The sequence below is a fragment of the Aedes albopictus genome, chromosome 3 (genome assembly GCF_035046485.1).
Source record: "Aedes albopictus strain Foshan chromosome 3, AalbF5, whole genome shotgun sequence".
Taxonomy (NCBI): domain Eukaryota; kingdom Metazoa; phylum Arthropoda; class Insecta; order Diptera; family Culicidae; genus Aedes; species Aedes albopictus.
This window is the reverse complement of record NC_085138.1, coordinates 38,433,298-38,440,646: the sequence shown is the minus strand read 5'-3', so window position 1 is coordinate 38,440,646 and position 7,349 is coordinate 38,433,298.

The following is a 7,349-nucleotide window of genomic DNA, read 5'->3' as shown; positions in this document are numbered from 1 at the left end:
TACCTTTTCACTGAGACAGATTTTGCTGAGAGGCTTAGTGTTCTATGAGCACTACAACCAACGAAACGATGTACAACTAGTCATTTTTTTGGTGACCATGTCGTCATTTGTGATCGGCATATGGGGCTTTTCATTTGTTAGCCGCGTTTATGGTCGACCCCTTCATTTTGACATGAACGTCAAAGTGACATTTGTTTTTTTCTGCGTTATGCGAGTGAATCAAAACAATCCGATCCGAAACGTTTTGTGCCATTACGAGAATCGAAATCCGCGGGTTTCGCGAAACGTCGCCCATCTGAGTGTCCACTTTGAATTCTCCTGATTCTCGATGCGGAACAAACTAGGTATCGAGAATGACGGTGTAATTTTATCGATCGATGATGGCACAAAAGCGAGCGCAAAAGTAAAACACGATCCGGACAATCCGATGATGAAGAAAGGGTACGACATTCAAGGATAAATTGCACGAAGGTGGTCTCTGGATCCGTGCCATCAGCCCCAAAATGGATGTTCCTGAAGTACGGTTTCAGCGATAACATCGCCGCCATATAAAAATTCATCCGGAAGAAACAAACCAAGTCTGGATTTACCGGATCCGGAATTCCTTCTGACGATATGACGACACCAACTGTTATTTTCGAGTCAAACAAGTTGAATCAACCAATCAATACGCTGGGGCCCTTATTATGAGTGTCACTTCACGTTCCGTGAAAAAGTTGTGGGTTAATTAAATGGGAATCACTTTCACCGTCCTTTTACCGGTGTAACTTTTTCGTTTTCACCGTGAAGTGACACTCGTAACCTGGGCTGTATGCTGGAAACCTCTTGAAAGCTTCGGATAATCCATAAGGCTCAAATAGTGGCTGCTGAAAACCTGCAGAGCGACGGTGGAAGGAGGGAACGATAAAATTAATAAAATTAAATGTTAAATCAGAGATATAATAAAATATTGACTGATTTGTCTTTATTTAAGAGACTTTTGGCCCTTAGTATAATAAGATAAATATATTTAATAAGACGTAATAATGCATTCTATGAGAGATGAGCATTGCGTCATCTCGCTAGTTGAGAGGACGTGGTGAACCTGTTGAGCAACACCAAAATCACATTAGAAAAAGAAAAAATCATGGACCTCAGGAGTACCAATAGAACTCTTGATAAGTAATGATGGATATCAACAGTTTTAATGTACTTTGCGTCATTCCGCTACTTAGAGGATATGGTGAACCTATTAAGCAACATTATTTTCTTTGATGTAAAAGAAAAACTACTGATGGACCTCAGGAGTACTTCTCGAAGCTCTGATGAGTAATGGTTAATTTCAATAGTTTTCGTGTACTTTGCGTCACCTCGTTACTCAGGACACCCTCATTCTTGTTTTCGATCGAATCCACTTTCGAACGTAAATCGCGCGCATTCCCGTTTGCGCCAGCAAAATTAAATGAGCTACGGCTTCGAACGAACCAAATACATTCGAAAGCGGATACGCCCGTAAACAAGAATGAAGGTCTGCATCACCTTGCAATGGGTGGACATGGTGAACCTACAAACCTTTACCAAAACTTTATTAACGCCAATGTTGCCTAAGAAATTCTGGGACAATACCAGAAGTTCTGAAGAGAAATGGTCAAATTAAAAAGGCAGTCTTGTCTGCACCACCTTGCAATGGGTGGACATGGTGAACCTACATCGAAACATTATCAAAGACAAAATTGCCTAGGAATTTCTGGGACAATACCAGAAGTTCTGGAGAGAAATGGTCAAATTAAAAAGGCAGTCTTGTCTGCATCACCTTGCAATGGGTGGACATGGTGAACCTACAAACCTATATCGAAGCTTTATTAAAGACAATATTGCCTAGGAATTTCTGGAACAGTTCACAATCGCTATCACTTTGGATACAGTCCGTTAAGAAGTCCATGTATCTAGGTATGTTCCGTTGGGAGTTTTCGGTTATTTTTCCAATACGATGCCCACCCCACCCCTTTCACCCTATTTATTTATCAATAGAATAATATCATAATAGATAGATGGAACAACGGAATTACAACTCTTAGTTAATGTCTAGTTTCAGAGGTACTGAACAGTAATATATCTCCTCCACGAAGAATCCTTCGCCAAATAACCCAACAGGTTGATATTCTACTTATCGATGGTTTGCAGGAAGACCTAAAAAGGATAAAAAACGGATTGTTCAGGTTTAGGTTTATTGATTAAATATATAGATATGTTGTCACATAGGAATGCAAATAGAATTATGTTGGAAATTATAATAAAAAATGCACCTCAATGCCTCAGTTAAAAAAACCCATAAATTGTCGTGGCTAGGAAAAGTGATAAAGGCTATGCAAAGAGGAGTAGGGTCACATTTTTCATATTTTTTGTAGTGAATATAAAACTTCAAACGTAGCTGCATATGAAAGCCTTAGGTATCAGCTGTAACACAAAAAAAGTTGAAAAAGTTTCATCGAGTACATATTGAGATATAATGTTTTGAAAATGTGTTCAAGAATCTTATAAGTTTTACTAAAAGTTCTATAACTTTCAGAAAACTTATTCGTTCTAGCTCAAAATTTTACCAATGAAACTTCAATATATGGTTTATGATTGGTCAAAATTTCAGCGTTTTTGAATGACGTATAAAAAAGTTATAAACATTCGGAAGAAAAAATATTTTGATAAAAAATTTGCTGTACGGACAATTGTTTGATACACTGTATGTAGGGTCTGAGACCATTTGAGGAGGAGCACCTTTTTTGGTCACTTGCTGCTATAACTCAGTCAATTTTGAATCAATTGACTTGATTTTTGAGACACGATCAGATACGCACAGTATCTAGCCGGGTGCAAAAATTCAAGTCAATCGGCTTGAAATTGACTGAGTTATAGCAGCAAGTGCCCAAAATAGGTGCTCCTCCTCAAATAATCCTAGACCCTATGCTTTTTTTATGCTGAGGCTTAAAAGTTATCAAAAGCACAAATTGTATTTTTACATTTTGATGAAAAACGAATATATTTTTCATACAAAAAAAAGGAACGCTGTTTTGTTGCCACCGTCTTCTGAGGCTACTTTTTTAGCACTACCTGTACGAATGTACGAACGCAAAATTATCATTAGCAGTAGATGTAGTTCTATGTTAATAGCTGTGGAAATTTTCATAGAACACTAAGCTGAAAAGCAGGATTTGTCCTATTGGGGACATTACACCAAGAAAAGAGAACATTATAAAAAAGACTTGAAATTTTGGAATGCTTGCTACCTACAGAAATAGGAAAAATCAGAAACTTAAAATGCTCGTATAGGCTAAAAGATTTTTCGTCTTCTCTCTGAGTGTGCATCTTAGCATTGTGTTCTTTAACCCCTCCACAGTTATTAGCTGAGAACTCTCTACTCCATCATTTCTGCATTCGTGTGACAGAGATAATGATTGATTATAGGGTTTGGGTGTTAGTAATGGACCCTCGTGAATGTGCCTATTGTGGAACCTTTTGAAGTGATTACATTAATGAAATAGTTAAAATACCCTAATTATTTTGCGGCTCCTGGGTAATCCGTTTGCCAGGAACTGCTGTGCAGCAATGTATTGATGTTCTTGCGGTAAAAGTTTCCTGGAATCCATTGATTGGGCTTTTATATTCGTTATTTTTTTCCTGTAGGGGGTCCACTATAGGCGCAGAGTCCATTACTAGAACCCAATCCCTATATGCCTAAGAAAGTCAGCTGGAATGGGAAGTCTAGATATGGTGATGTTGGAAAGCTGCTTCAGTTACCCTGGTGCATAAACGTTCTGTCTCGCGTTCTGTAATACTTAAACATGTTCAAATAGTCAACAGGAGGTTTCCATATTTTTCCTAGTTCGTGGCTATTCAGTTGCTACAATTCATCACTATGCGTGGGCGGCTTAGGAGTAAGGATGGTAAGGAGGCGGTTAGTAACTGTAGAAACGGCATCAACCTCCTCCAGGAAAAAATGATTGGAAACCTATCACAAAATCTATAAAAACTCACCTTGCCATACACTCGCTCCATGACTTCCATCTGCAGCATAGGTATATAATTTTGTGATTCCGGCTTGGGTGAAATCGGTTCTTCACAGCTCTCACTGTCAGTGGAGATACCGGTCACGAGTGGGGCTAACAGTGAACCCTGCCATCCGAAAAACTTGCTCCGATCCGCTGTCATCAGAAAGCATCTACAATGTTTTTTTCAATTACCGTCATTAGTAGTTTATTTCACTCAAACAGACTGTGTGCTTACCTTAACGAGAGAGTCGTTAATTCGATTCCGGAACTTCTTCTTCTTCTTGGTTCTGTTGGTCCTGGCTGTTGCTGACAGAGACCGGGGGATGGCGATTCCGGAACAGCTGCAGCGTTTTCGTTGTCTAACTCGCACCTTGTGTCTAATCAAAACAAAGACATAAACAAGACGCGGAGTAAAAAAAAACCAAAATAATAAACGAGGGGATCGCCAAAGTAAATCGCAGTTAATATCAAAACAAGGGGCTCGCGGATGAAAAGACCCCGTTTCATTTAAAATGAAAAGACCCCGAAATTAAATCGATTTTATTCGTACTGTTTGATCTTAGTATTTATCTTTGCTACAACAGTTATCACACGGTGTCAAAATTTTGATTATTATCGAACTTTCATGTACCTCGGATTTTTCTTCATAGAATGTTAGAATTTCGGCTATAATGTATAAATGCAAAATTTGAAAATATTCTATCGGGGAAAAATTGAGTTAGCTGAGTTTTTGGCTATTTCCCATACTAAAAATAAATAATTACTATTTTAGCCCAAAAAACGTCCCATACAAAATGTATGGAAAAATTTTCGCCGATGAAATATTTTCTAGTTTTCCGATTATGAATATATAGCCCAAGTACTAATCATTTTCGAAGAAAAATCCGAGGTACATGAATGTTCGATAATAATCGAAATTTTGACACCGTGTATCAATCGAGAGCTTTCCATAAAATCTAAGGATATTTCCATATCTCATACATGAAACAAATTAAATACTTGCATTAGCCTAACTCTTAGAAAATCTATATTACCATTCAGTTAAATAATTTATTTATGTAGTGATACTCTCTTATACTTTGTGTTCAAATATCAAATTGTATAGCTACCCAAGATACAATTTCAACTAACAATTTTAAAGAGCAACAAATCTCAAATTCCATAAGTTTTCCGATTCCCTGGGAACTTTCGTCTTGGTCCTCATGAACGAAAACATCTTACCAAACCTCTCTTCTTCTGGGAATGGTCAATTATCATCGATCTCGACAAATTTTCGTTGTTGTTCGGTGCGTACTTCACAGTGAAAGGCTTCTTCTCGCGACTCGCGCGACTTACCAAAAGCCGGCATATCCTAACGGTCACCTGTGCTTGCCCACAAACACTTACAACAGCTCAGCCAGCGGCCGAGCCAGCAAGAGCGCGATATGCGGCCGGCTGGGTTCGCTCAATGAGGCATGAAAATTTTGGACAATAAGTGTAATTGAAGAAACCAATCAATAAACCAATATTGTTTCGATAAACTGCAGCCAAATTGCCAAAAAAAGCTCACACGGTCCCAGCAGCGCAGCGTCGTCGTCCGTCTCAACAATAGAAGATCTTAAGAAAGCAAGGGATGATGGGAGCTAGGGAGGGGCAAACATAAACAAGCCGAACCCTGACGATGAGCGCGTCCCCTCCGAGCGCGCCGAGAAGATCAGGTGCTTCAGCAGAGTCAGTGATTTTTCTTTCTCAGAGCTCAAACCGAACGAGATAATGATATTTTATTGTTTTAAACTAGCTGAAATGAAAATAATCTCAATTCAGACGTGAGCTCATTATGGTCGGAGTTTGTTTGTGCTGCTTGGGGATTTTCTGTTGAGGCCGAAACTATCGACAAATTTAGGTATGGGTAAATTTGTATTGATCTGTTGAAGGGTGATGAAGAACGTGGTGGTACCAAAGTGAGGAAGGGTTGGGGGATGAATTGGTCAATCGGTACGATGATTTTTTTTTTTTTTTTTGAGGTAAATTAGTTGTTTTACTCATGGCTCAATGGTGTGTTGAATTCGCACAGTCAAATAAGTTTGTTTCAAGAGTTTGATCTTAACGGGACAGGCTTTAGTTCTGTGAGAATTTCAAGACTTGTAAGTTTATGGAGTACTTACCTTATCGGTTAGACTTAAGCCTGAGTGGCCTCTGCGCCTCTGTTGTACATAGTAGTCGCCTCCACTCCACTCGGTCCATGGCTGTTTGTCTCCAGTTCCGCACTCTGCGTAGGGTCCGCAGATCGTCCTCCACTTGGTCGACCCACCTAGCTCGCTGCACTCCACGTCTTCTTGTACCGGTCGGATGACTCTCGAGAACCATTTTAGTCGGGTAGTTATCCGACATCCTGATGACGTGACCCGCCCACCGTAGCCTCCCGATTTTCGCGGTATGGACGATGGTTGGTTCTCTCAGCAGCTGATGCAGCTCGTGGTTCATTCGCCTTCTCCAAGTCCCGTCTTCCATCTGCACTCCGCCGTAGATGGTACGCAACACCTTCCGTTCGAAAACTCCAAGGGCGCGTTGGTCATCTGCACGTAGGGTCCATGTTTCGTACCCATAGAGGACGACCGGTCTAATCAGCGTTTTGTAGATGGTTAACTTCGTGTTACGGCGAACTTTATTCGATCGTAGAGTTCTGCGGAGTCCAAAGTAAGCACGATTTCCTGCCACAATGCGCCTCTGAATTTCTCTGCTGGTGTCGTTGTCGGCGGTCACCAGGGAGCCCAAGTACACGAATTCTTCAACCGCCTCGATTTCATCACCGTCGATATGAATTCGGGGTGGCGGGCGCGGTGATTCCTCCCTGGAGCCCTTTGCCATCATGTACTTTGTCTTCGACACATTAATGACTAATCCGATTCGCCTGGCTTCACTGTTTAGTCGGATATACGTTTCCGCCATCGTCTCAAATTTACGAGCAATAATATCAATATCCTCAGCGAAACCAAGTAGCTAACGGACTTCGTGAAAATCGTTCCACTCGTGTTTATCCCCGCTCTCCTAATTACACCCTCTATAGCAATGTTGAACAGCAAGCACAAAAGACCATCACCTTGCCGTAGGGATCTCGAGAGTGTCCCTGATACTCGAACTACGCACATCACTCAATCCATCGTTGGCTTGATCAATCGTATCAGTTTATCCGGGAATCCGTATTCGTGCATAATCTGCCATAGCTGTTCTCGATCGATTGTATCATACGCCGATTTGAAATCGATGAACAAGTGATGTGTGGGCACGTTGTATTCGCGGCATTTCTGCAACACCTGGCGGATGGCGAACATCTGGTCCGTTGTGCGC